Raw genomic sequence first — 13,524 nt, forward strand, 5'->3', positions numbered from 1 at the left:
CACTTTGTCCAATGCGTGCCATCAGGGGGACGGCTATGAGAACCCGGGAGAGACAGCGGCCCCTTGATGATGTACCTAAACACCTGATTGTTTCGTGAGCGCAGCAAAATCATAAGTTTTTATGTGAATTTATGAAACGTTGTGGTGCCATTCATTGTTAATGACATCACAAACACAGCAAGCACACACGTGTTGTTCCACTTGGCAGACGTGTCAAAACGCACAAAGCTTAATGCTACTTTGGCACGTGTGTCATGCGTAGGGCCGCCTACTGAAATGAATGAGATTTTGCATGCGTTCATGGAATGTACTTTATAGCTTACAAAAAATGATGAAGGAAGTCATTCTTTTACCAGAACAAAGAGCTCTGAGCGCTCGGCTCCACCCCGCAACATTGTGCTGGGCTGGCAGATTATGACAGCTTTGTACCAAAACTGCTATTCATGGATGTATGGATGTGTATGGATGATGGCAACAGCCATCAGGGGTCCCTCTGGGGTGTATTGCGGCTATTACTGATCTGCACTACATTCCCTGCTGCCAACACCAGACATTGGAGTGAAAGGGTCACTTTACCATAAAAAAGATGGCCACTGGAATGCTCAGCTCCACCTCCCATCCTTGGCTCCACCTCTCATCCTTGGCTCCACCTCCCATCCTTGGCTCCACCTCTCATCCTTGGCTTCACCTCCCATCCTTGGCGCCACCTCCCATCCTTGGCTCCACCTCTCACTCAGGCTCTGTAATCCTTCAAACTTACTGAAAGCTCTTCAGAAAATGGCAGACCTGGACCGTCAGCCTGCCAATCTGCAGCGCTGGATCCCCACTGAGCAGCAGTCAATGATTGCTAGGAACGCCAGCGTACTTAGCAACTTCTTAGCAACCAATGGTGTCTTGTGTATGCCTTGTCCCCTGTAGCACACCTCCTCCCAGTTCCCGTCTCCTGTCTGCCCTTCTTCAGGGACATATTGATCATGGGCCTGGGCACTGTGATAGGGCTCTACTGATCTATGGGGCTACTTTGACCTATGTGGGCACTCTAATCTATGGGGATACTCTGACTGGGGTACCTGATTTGTGGGGGTACTCTGATCTGTAGAGGCACTCTATGGGGGTTCTCTGATTGGGGCACCTGATCTATGGGGGTACTCTGATGAGGGCAACTGATCTTTAGGGGTACTCTGATCTATGGGGGTGCTCTGAATGGGGCACCTGAAATTCTGCAGCATAGAGGTGGGTATGTTTTTTTTTTAGTAACCCCATACATCTCAGACTGATGCAACAGTGTGGCGGGGAGTATAAATGTTTCTTTTTTGAGAACCCCAAAGTTCTCCTTTAAGTGACCTCCTACTTGATGGTGCCTAGTTAGTTCCATGTGTGACACCAGACTACAGCATGACATTAGGTAAGGGGTGCATTCTTCCTACTGACCACCAATGTGAGGGACACTTTTGCAATTGACTCTGATTAAACTCGTAAGTTGTCCTTGGCTCCACCTGTCACTTAGGCTCCGTTGACCAATACATTTCCTGAAGATTCTTCAATAAAGGACAGACCTAGCCTGTCAGCCCGCCAATCAGCAGCACCGGATTCCCACTAAGCAGCAGTGAATGGTTGCTAGGGGTTTCTTTAGCAATTGATGAAGCCCCATTTGCTCCACCCCCTGCGCCATGCGTCTCTCCTCCAGTTTCCGCCCCCTGCCTGGCTGGCTACAGGGACTTGTCACGTATAATGGGTGCAGTGATAGGATCTGTGCTGATCTATGGGGAGGGGGACTCTGATCCATGGGGGAACTCAGAGGGAATCTAGCTCTGTATACACAAGCATTCCTCTAGAAATGTACATTTACAAGTGATAATGATAATAAACTCTGCTTTCTATGGACAGTTTGTATCTTTTTTTAAAAAAAGTTCTGATTAAAGGGAACCTTCACCCTCCCCACCCACTTTGTATATTTGCACTCCTACCCCCTCCACTGTCACAATTGAATATTTTTTAATTTCTTATTCTACTTTTTTTGCAATTTGTATGAAAATTTTTTGTGGTAATACCTTTTTCTTGTCCTTTCCTGCCACAGCCAGGATTCTCCCGCAGCATTCCAGGAAGCCTTGGGGTCCTGTACAACGCATGCACTGCTGCGCATCATCGGGGCTCTGGCTGTCTCTTCCTAGTTCTTGCAGCTGTATCCCTGATGTTACACTGTGGCACGTGCATGCCATCAGGGGGACGGCTACAAGAATCCGGAAGACACAGCGGCCCCTCGATGTAAGTAAACAAGATGGAGGCATGGTGAACAGCTTGCAGCGGATTGCAGCTGGAGAGGCGGTATAATTAGAAAACCCCTCTGCGGTGTAAAGAGCAGGCTCTATGGCAAGCTGCATCAAGTGTCTTGGAGCTGCAGTGGCTGGGCAGTAGCCATCGCATGCATCAATAATTGCAGCGAATCTGGTTGGGTCTCTCTGAGTTATGGTTCAAAAAGTAATGTCAGTTCTCTGTATAGGTAAACCAGATTCATTCATGGCAACCGATACAGAAATCTATGTATTACTCCCAAGTGCAAATGGGAAGCCTGCAGTCCAAATGTGTTCATGTATCCAAAGGCTCTGTTCTCACTTGTGCATTGTGGGAACACATGCACAATTGCGCACTTTGCAGCCCTTTATCAGGTGCACAGCATTGCTAATAATTTTTAATGGCACCTCCATGCGCCACGCCAATGCGTGTACATTCATGTGCGCCAAAACATATGGTACTTTATTACATTTTAGTGTGGTGCGATTTTTAATAGAGGCCAGGGAATTATTTTGTACATTTCTTGTGCATAGCGCAGTCCATTGAAATGAATGGGCTGCCCATACATGACGCGCAGACTGCGGCCGGCCAGTTCTGGGAGGGCGTCATATGACGTCCTATCAGAACGTGCCCTCCCGCATGCCCCCAGGGGCGCGCACGGCGATCTACAATCTCAAACTAGATTCACTCATGGCAACCGATACAGAATGGGCTGCCCAAACATGACGCACACAAACACACAGAAAGCATAAGTTTCTGTTTAACCACTTGCCAAATGATGGCTTCACTGCGGCCGGCCGGTTCTGTGAGGGCGTCATATGACGTCCTCCCAGAACGCGCCCTCCCTCATGTCCCCAGGGGGGCGCCACCCGGCGATCACCGTGAGCGCTGTGTCCATTGGACACAGCTGATCACGTGATGTGGTAAAAGGCCAATCACAGTGGCCTTTTACCAGGTGATTAGCCGTGTCCAATGACACATCAGATCACCGGTAAATGTAGTTGCCGGTTATCAGCTGCACTTTCCTCACGCTGTGACAGCGTGAGGAAAGTACTGCCAATAACTGGCAATTGTCAGAGGACGGATCGGCACCGATCATCAGTGCCCTGATCATCAGTGTCGCCCACCTGTGCCCATCAGTGCTGCCAGTCAGTGCCACCCATCAGTGCTGCTCATCAGTGCCGCCTATCTGTGCCCATCATTGTTGCATAACAGTGCCGCCTATCAGTGCTGCTTATCAGTGCCTATCAGTGCTGCCTATCAGTGCCTATCAGTGCTGCCTATCAGTGCAGCCTCATTAACCCACATTAGTGAAGGAGAACAATTACCTGTTTGCAAAATTGTATAATAGAAACAAAGAAAAACTTTTTTTTTCACAATTTATACTCTTTTTTTGTTTATAGCACAAAAACTAAAACACCCAGTGGTGATTAAATACCACCAGAAAGAAAGCACTATTTGTGTGAAAAAAATGATACAAATTTCATATGGGTACAATGTTGCATGACCGTGCAATTGTTATTCAAAGTGCGACAGCGCTGAAAGCTGAAAATTGGCCTGGGCAGGAAGGGGGTATAAGTGCCCGGTAGGCAAGGGGTTAAAATCTATGTATTATACTTATGATGGAGTGCAATCACCACTGTCTTCCAGGGTTACAGAGCCATTAGGATCTTCAGTATCCAGAATATTCAGTAAGTCACATTCACACCTGAGCGTTTTGAAAATGCACAAAAACTCCCAAGTATGTACATGCATTTACAAAATGCGCATAACATGCATGTGACGCTTGTGGTGCCATTCACTGGTAATGGCACCTCAAACGCAGTAAGCAGACATGGTTCTGCATGTGGAAAAGTGCACAACAATCGTGTCAAAACGCACAAAGTTCAATGCTGAAAAAGCATTACTTTGGCGTGTGTGTTGTGAGTAGGGAAGCCCATTGAAATGAATGAGCTGCCCTATGCGTGTAGTACACAAATACACACAAAAAAGTGCTCTTTTTACATGCGTCCACAAAATGCAGTTTATAGATACAGGATAAAAAAAATTACAAAGGAAAAAAAATCTTTTACCATTATGAGGGTGGTCACTGGGGTGTAGTATGTGTCATTATTTGTCTGTACTACAGTCCCAGCTGCCCACACCATACATGGCAGGAAGGGGGCACTTTACCAGGATAAAGAGATGTGGACTGCTCAGCTCCGCCCACTCACATGCTGGCTTAGCTGCTAATGACAGTTTTGAAACTGCACCCAAAATCGCCATTCATACATGTATTATCAGCCCAGAAGCCGTTCGCTGTCCCTCTGGGGTGTTCTGTGGCTACTACTGCTCTGAATTACATCCCCAGCTGCCCACACTGCACCTAGAAGGGAATAGGTCCCTTCACCATAACAAACATGGCCGCCGGAGTCCTCAGCTCCGCCCCATTTAGCTAATTAGCAAGTAATGACAGCTTTAAAACTGGAAACAAAATCAGCATTGGTACATAAATAATCAGCCCAAAAGCCATGAGATGTCCCTCTGGGGTGTGCCCACACTGTACATAGAAAGGAATGAGTTCTTTTACCATAACAAAGATGGCCACCGAAGTCCTCAGTTCCACCAAAACAGATGTTGGGTTAGCAACTAATGACGGCTTTGAAACTTGAATCAAAATCAGCATTCAAACATGTACAAACATTACAAAATGCATGAACTGCCCTTCCAGAGTGTACTGTGGCGATTACTACAGTGAATGACATTCACGGCTGCCCACACTGTATATAGAGGAGAATAGGTCACTGTACCTTAACAAAGATGGCCATCCTAGTACTCGTCTCCGCCTCTCCTTGGCTCCTCCTCTCATATGGCCTAGTCTGTGGTCTCTTCATAACTGGCGGAGGTGGAGCTTCAGCCCAGCAGTCCACTCCTCTCGACGAGAAGGCAGCAAATGAATAGTTGCTAGGGACTCCAGAGTGCATAGCAACCGAGGTTTGCTCCGCCCCCTGCTGTGCGTGACTCCTCCCACTTCCCTCCTCCTGATTGGCTGACTTCTGGAACTTATCAGGTATAATGGGGGCTGTGATAGGAGCTGTGTTGATCTATGGGGAGGGGGACTGGGATCTATTGGGGACCTCAGAGGGGATCTAGCTCTGTATACACAAGCATTGCTATAGAAATGTCTGTCATCTCATGTACAGGTGATCATGACATCACACTCTGCTTTCTATGGACACTTTACTACTTTGTTGTCAGAGGTTTTATATAAAGTGATCCTTCCCCCTCCCCCCACTTTGTATCATTGCACTCCTCCCCCTCCGCTGTCACAGATGGACATTTTATTTCATTATTCTATTTATTATTCTACTTTTTTTGGCATTTTTTCTTAAATTTGTTTATTGCTGTAATATCTTTTTTTCTTGTCCCCTCCCCTCACATTACAGGTGATCATGACATCACACTCTGCTTTCTATGGACACTTTGATACTTTTGTTTGTCAGTTTTCTTTTAAAGTTACCCTCCCCCCCCCCCCCCCCACACTTTGTATCATTGCACTCCTCCCCTCCGCTGTCACAGATGGACATTTCTTTGTATTTCTTTTACGGATTATTCACCTTTTTTGCATTTCTTTATTAATTTTTGTAATACCATTTTCTTTGTCCCCTCCCACCACTGGCAGGACTCTCCCACATCCTCCTGGAATACTGATGTCATGCATCCCAGGAAGCCTCGGGGTCCTGTACAACGCATGCGCTGCTGTGCATCATCAGGGCTCTGGCTGTCTCTTCATGATTCTTGCAGCTGTAGCCATGATGCTGCACTTTGTCCAATGCGTGCCATCAGGGGGACGGCTACGAGAACCCGGGAGAGACAGCGGCCCCTTGATGATGTACCTAAACACCTGATTGTTTCATGAGAGCAGCAAAATCGTAAGTTTTTATGTGAATTTATGAAACGTTGTGGTGCCATTCATTGTTAATGACATCACAAACACAGCAAGCACACGTGTGGTGTTCCACGTCGCAGACGTGTCAAAACGCACAAAGCTTAATGCTACTTTGGCACGTGTGTCATGCGTAGGGCCGCCTACTGAAATGAATGAGATTTTGCATGCCTTCATGGAATGTACTTTATAGCTTACAAAAAATGATGAAGGAAGTCATTCTTTTACCAGAACAAAAAGCTCTGAGCGCTCGGCTCCACCCCGCAACATTGTGCTGGGCTGGCAGATTATGACAGCTTTGTACCAAAACTGCTATTCATGGATGTATGGATGTGTATGGATGATGGCAACAGCCATCAGGGGTCCCTCTGGGGTGTATTGCGGCTATTACTGATCTGCACTACATTCCCTGCTGCCAACACCAGACATTGGAGTGAAAGGGTCACTTTACCATAAAAAAGATGGCCACTGGAATGCTCAGCTCCACCTCCCATCCTTGGCTCCACCTCTCATCCTTGGCTCCACCTCCCATCCTTGGCTCCACCTCTCATCCTTGGCTTCACCTCCCATCCTTGGCGCCACCTCCCATCCTTGGCGCCACCTCCCATCCTTGGCTCCACCTCTCACTCAGGCTCTGTAATCCTTCAAACTTACTGAAAGCTCTTCAGAAAATGGCAGACCCGGACCGTCAGCCCGCCAATCTGCAGCGCTGGATCCCCACTGAGCAGCAGTCAATGATTGCTAGGAACGCCAGCGTACTTAGCAACTTCTTAGCAACCAATGGTGTCTTGTGTATGCCTTGTCCCCTGTAGCACACCTCCTCCCAGTTCCCGTCTCCTGTCTGCCCTTCTTCAGGGACATATTGATCATGGGCCTGGGCACTGTGATAGGGCTCTACTGATCTATGGGGCTACTTTGACCTATGTGGGCACTCTAATCTATGGGGATACTCTGACTGGGGTACCTGATTTGTGGGGGTACTCTGATCTGTAGAGGCACTCTATGGGGGTTCTCTGATTGGGGCACCTGATCTATGGGGGTACTCTGATGAGGGCAACTGATCTTTTGTGGGTACTCTGATTTGTGGGGGTACTCTGATCTGTAGAGGCACTCTATGGCGGTACTCTGATTGGGGCACCTGATCTGTGGAGGTATTCTGATTGGGGCAACTGATCTTTAGGGGTACTCTGATCTATGGGGGTGCTCTGAATGGGGCACCTGAAATTCTGCAGCATAGAGGTGGGTATGTTTTTTTTTTTAGTGACCCCATACATCTCAGACTGATGCAACAGTGTGGCGGGGAGTATAAATGTTTCTTTTTTGAGAACCCCAAAGTTCTCCTTTAAGTGACCTCCTACTTGATGGTGCCTAGTTAGTTCCATGTGTGACACCAGACTACAGCATGACATTAGGTAAGGGGTGCATTCTTCCTACTGACCACCAATGTGAGGGACACTTTTGCAATTGACTCTGATTAAACTCGTAAGTTGTCCTTGGCTCCACCTGTCACTCAGGCTCCGTTGACCAATACATTTCCTGAAGATTCTTCAATAAAGGACAGACCTAGGCTGTCAGCCTGCCAATCAACAGCACCGGATTCCCGCTAAGCAGCAGTGAATGGTTGCTAGGGGGTTCTTTAGCAATTGATGAAGCCCCATTTGCTCCATCCCCGGCGCCATGCGTCTCTCCTCCAGTTTCCGCCCCCTGCCTGGCTGGCTACAGGGACTTGTCACGTATAATGGGTGCAGTGATAGGATCTGTGCTGATCTATGGGGAGGGGGACTCTGATCCATGGGGGAACTCAGAGGGAATCTAGCTCTGTATACACAAGCATTCCTCTAGAAATGTACATTTACAAGTGATAATGATAATAAACTCTGCTTTCTATGGACAGTTTGTATCTTTTTTTAAAAAAAGTTCTGATTAAAGGGAACCTTCACCCTCCCCACCCACTTTGTATAATTGCACTCCTACCCCCTCCACTGTCACAATTGAATATTTTTTAATTTCTTATTCTACTTTTTTTGCATTTTGTATGAAAATTTTTTGTGGTAATACCTTTTTCTTGTCCTTTCCTGCCACAGCCAGGATTCTCCCGCAGCATTCCAGGACGCCTTGGGGTCCTGTACAACGCATGCGCTGCTGTGCATCATCGGGGCTCTGGCTGTCTCTTCCTAGTTCTTGCAGCTGTATCCCTGATGTTACACTGTGGCACGTGCATGCCATCAGGGGGACGGCTACAAGAACCCGGAAGACACAGCGGCCCCTCGATGTAAGTAAGCAAGATGGAAGCATGGTGAACAGCTTGCAGCGGATTGCAGCTGGAGAGGCGGTATAATTAGAAAACCCCTCTGCAGTGTAAAGAGCAGGCTCTATGGTAAGCTGCATCAAGTGTCTTGGAGCTGCAGTGGCTGGGCAGTAGCCATCGCATGCATCAATAATTGCAGCGAATCTGGTTGGGTCTCTCTGAGTTATGGTTCAAAAAGTAATGTCAGTTCTCTGTATAGGTAAACCAGATTCACTCATGGCAACCGATACAGAAATCTATGTATTACTCCCAAGTGCAAATGGGAAGCCTGCAGTCCAAATGTGTTCATGTATCCAAAGGCTCTGTTCTCACTTGTGCATTGTGGGAACACATGCACAATTGCGCACTTTGCAGCCCTTTATCAGGTGCACAGCATTGCTAATAATTTTTAATGGCACCTCCATGCACCACGCCAATGCGTGTACATTCATGTGCGCCAAAACATATGGTACTTTATTACATTTTAGTGTGGTGCGATTTTTAATAGAGGCCAGGGAATTATTTTGTACATTTCTTGTGCATAGCGCAGTCCATTGAAATGAATGGGCTGCCCAAACATGACGCGCAGACTGCGGCCGGCCAGTTCTCGGAGGGCGTCATATGACGTCCTATCAGAACATGCCCTCCCGCATACCCCCAGGGGTGCGCACGGCGATCTACAATCTCAAACTAGATTCACTCATGGCAACCGATACAGAATGGGCTGCCCAAACATGACGCACACAAACACACAGAAAGCATAAGTTTCTGTTTAACCACTTGCCAAATGATGGCTTCACTGCGGCCGGCCGGTTCTGTGAGGGCGTCATATGACGTCCTCCCAGAACGCGCCCTCCCTCATGTCCCCAGGGGGGCGCCACCCGGCGATCACCGTGAGCGCTGTGTCCATTGGACACAGCTGATCACGTGATGTGGTAAAAGGCCAATCACAGTGGCCTTTTACCAGGTGATTAGCCGTGTCCAATGACACATCAGATCACCAGTAAATGTAGTTGCCGGTTATCAGCTGCACTTTCCTCACGCTGTGACAGCGTGAGGAAAGTACTGCCAATAACTGACAATTGTCATAAGACGGATCGGCACCGATCATCAGTGCCCTGATCATCAGTGCCGCCCACCTGTGCCCATCAGTGCTGCCAGTCAGTGCCACCCATCAGTGCTGCTCATCAGTGCCGCCTATCTGTGCCCATCATTGTTGCATAACAGTGCCGCCTATCAGTGCTGCTATCAGTGCTGCCTATCAGTGCTGCCTATCAGTGCCCATCAGTGCTGCCTCATTAACGCACATTAGTGAAGGAGAACAATTACCTGTTTGCAAAATTGTATAATAGAAACAAAGAAAAACTTTTTTTTTCACAATTTTTACTCTTTTTTTGTTTATAGCACAAAAACTAAAACACCCAGTGGTGATTAAATACCACCAAAAATAAAGCACTATTTGTGTGAAAAAAATGATACAAATTTCATATGGGTACAATGTTGCATGACCGTGCAATTGTTATTCAAAGTGCGACAGCGTTGAAAGCTGAAAATTGGCCTGGGCAGGAAGGGGGTATAAGTGCCCTGTAGGCAAGGGGTTAAAATCTATGTATTATACTTATGATGGAGTGGAATCACCACTCTCTTCCAGGGTTACAGAGCCATTAGGATCTTCAGTATCCAGAATATTCAGTAAGTCCCATTCACACCTGAGCGTTTTGAAAATGCACAAAAACTCCCAAGTATGTACATGCATTTACAAAATGCGCATAACATGCATGTGACGCTTGTGGTGCCATTCACTGGTAATGGCACCTTAAACGCAGTAAGCAGACATGGTTCTGCATGTAGAAAAGTGCACAACAATCGTGTCAAAACGCACAAAGTTCAATGCTGAAAAAGCTACATGCACTGCTTTGGCGTGTGTGTTGTGAGTAGGGAAGCCCATTGAAATGAATGGGCTGCCCTATGCGTGTAGTACACAAATACACACAAAAAAGGGCTCTTTTTACATGCGTCCACAAAATGCAGTTTATAGATACAGGATAAAAAAAATTACAAAGGAAAAAAATCTTTTACTATTATGAGGGTGGTCACTGGGGTGTAGTATGTGTCATTATTTGTCTGTACTACAGTCCCAGCTGCCCACACCATACATGGCAGGAAGGGGGCACTTTACCAGGATAAAGAGATGTGGGCTGCTCAGCTCCGCCCACTCACATGCTGGCTTAGCTGCTAATGACAGTTTTGAAACTGCACCCAAAATCGCCATTCATACATGTATTATCAGCCCAGAAGCCGTTCGCTGTCCCTCTGGGGTTTTCTGTGGCTACTACTGCTCTGAATTACATCCCCAGCTGCCCACACTGCACCTAGAAGGGAATAGGTCCCTTCACCATAACAAACATGGCCGCCAGAGTCCTCAGCTCTGCCCCATTTAGCTAATTAGCAAGTAATGACAGCTTTAAAACTGGAAACAAAATCAGCATTGGTACATAAATAATCAGCCCAAAAGCCATGAGATGTCCCTCTGGGGTGTGCCCACACTGTACATAGAAAGGAATGAGTTCTTTTACCATAACAAAGATGGCCACCGAAGTCCTCAGTTCCACCCACACAGTTGTTGGGTTAGCAACTAATGACGGCTTTGAAACTTGAATCAAAATCGGCATTCAAACATGTACAAACATTACAAAATGCATGAACTGCCCATCCAGAGTGCACTGTGGCGATTACTACAGTGAATGACATTCACGGCTGCCCACACTGTATATAGAGGAGAATAGGTCACTGTACCTTAACAAAGATGGCCATCCTAGTACTCGTCTCCGCCTCTCCTTGGCTCCTCCTCTCATATGGCCTAGTCTGTGGTCTCTTCATAACTGGCGGAGGTGGAGCTTCAGCCCAGCAGTCCACTCCTCTCGACGAGAAGGCAGCAAATGAATAGTTGCTAGGGACTCCAGAGTGCATAGCAACCGAGGTTTGCTCCGCCCCCTTCTGTGCGTGACTCCTCCCACTTCCCTCCTCCTGATTGGCTGACTTCTGGAACTTGTCAGGTATAATGGGGGCTGTGATAGGAGCTGTGTTGATCTATGGGGAGGGGGACTGTGATCTATTGGGGACCTCAGAGGGGATCTAGCTCTGTATACACAAGCATTGCTATAGAAATGTCTGTCATCTCATGTACAGGTGATCATGACATCACACTCTGCTTTCTATGGACACTTTACTACTTTGTTGTCAGAGGTTTTATATAAAGTGACCCTCCCCCCACTTTGTATCATTGCACTCCTCCCCCTCCGCTGTCACAGATGGACATTTTATTTCACTATTCTATTTATTATTCTACTTTTTTTGGCATTTTTTCTTAAATTTGTTTATTGCTGTATTATCTTTTTTTCTTGTCCCCTCCCCTCACATTACAGGTGATCATGACATCACACTCTGCTTTCTATGGACACTTTGCTACTTTTCTTTGTCAGTTTTCTTTTAAAGTGACCCTCCCTCCCCCCTCCCACTTTGTATCATTGCACTCCTCCCCTCCGCTGTCACAGATGGACATTTCTTTGTATTTCTTTTATGGATTATTCACCTTTTTTGTATTTCTTTATTAATTTTTGTAATACCATTTTCCTTGTACCCTCCCACCACTGGCAGGACTCTAATCTATGGCACTCTAATCTATGGGGGTTCTCTGATTGGGGCACCTGATCTGTGGGTCTACTCTGATCTATGAGGGAACTCTGATCTATGGGTATACTCTGATGACAGCAACTGATCTGTGGGGGTACTTGAATCTATGGGGGTACTCTCAGGCACCTGATCTGTGGGAGTACTCTGATCTATGGGGGCACTCTGATGTATGAGGGCACTCTGATGAAGGCAACTGATCTGTGGGGGTTCTCTAATCTATGGGGACACTCTAATCTATGGGGTTACTCTGAGGCACCTGATTGTGGGGGTACTCTGATCTATGGGAGTACTCTGATTTGGGCACCTCATCTATGGGGGTTCTCTGGTGGGGGTAACTGATCTGTGGGGGTACTCTGATGTATGGGATACTCTGATAAGAGCACCTGATCTATGGGGATACTCAGATGGGGCAGCTGTTCTGTGAAGGTTTAGAGGTGAATCTCAGGATAAGCAAATATTGTCTAAATGTAAGAGTCCTGTGTATTCTTCTTGAATCTCGGTGTGTTTGGTTTATTTCTTCCAGATCTGCGCAGTAATCCAGTATGAACTTTTCCCTCTGTGCAGGAACTTCCTGTAATAAAGACCGCTCACTGCTGCTCTCTCTCTTTGCACAGGGTGACTGGTCTTGTCTCTGCCCCTCTGGTGGTTTTCTGAAGGCAGCTTGCGATGGATGGGTCCTGCCTGGTCCCGCCCACAGCTCTGCTCTCTGCACAGGCTATGTACAGAACAGTGATGATGTCACTGCTACGTTTATAAGATAATATCTGGTTTTGCAAAGGCATATGGTGCTCCCAAAGTGGACATCCTTTGTGGCTATTAGGAATGATATATTTTAAAGTGTTTCTGCTTGGAGTTCAGCTGTAAACCTAAAAATGAAGATGCCTTTTTTAACCAATATATTGTTTTTGAAAAATGTTACTAAAAGTATTTTTTAAACAGGTGTCCCAGCGAAGCTCCCAGCACAGCACATAGTAAGGGGCCAGATCGATAAATCTCCTTTACAGAATAATACTTCATCTGTAATCAACATTCCAGCGTACTGCACAGAGGTAAGAATTGATGGGCTACTCATAGATTTACTTCAGTTATTTAAAAGTGACCTACAGGAACACGGCTAAATCCACAAATGAGATCCATACAAGGGACCTGCCAAAGAATTTGTGCTTCTGTCTGTACACTGGTGATAGTTACACAGCTCCCACACACAGCACAACACGGTCTAGATGGGCTTTTCTCTGATACAATTAAAGTGATTATAAAGGTTTGATTATTTTTTTCATATAATAAACATGTTATACTTACCTGTTCTGTGCACAGCAGCCCTCCT

This window comes from Staurois parvus, unplaced genomic scaffold (assembly GCF_062004578.1).
Source record: "Staurois parvus isolate SC_StPar_1 unplaced genomic scaffold, SC_StPar_1.0 ptg000283l, whole genome shotgun sequence".
In the NCBI taxonomy this organism is placed as follows: Eukaryota; Metazoa; Chordata; class Amphibia; order Anura; family Ranidae; genus Staurois; species Staurois parvus.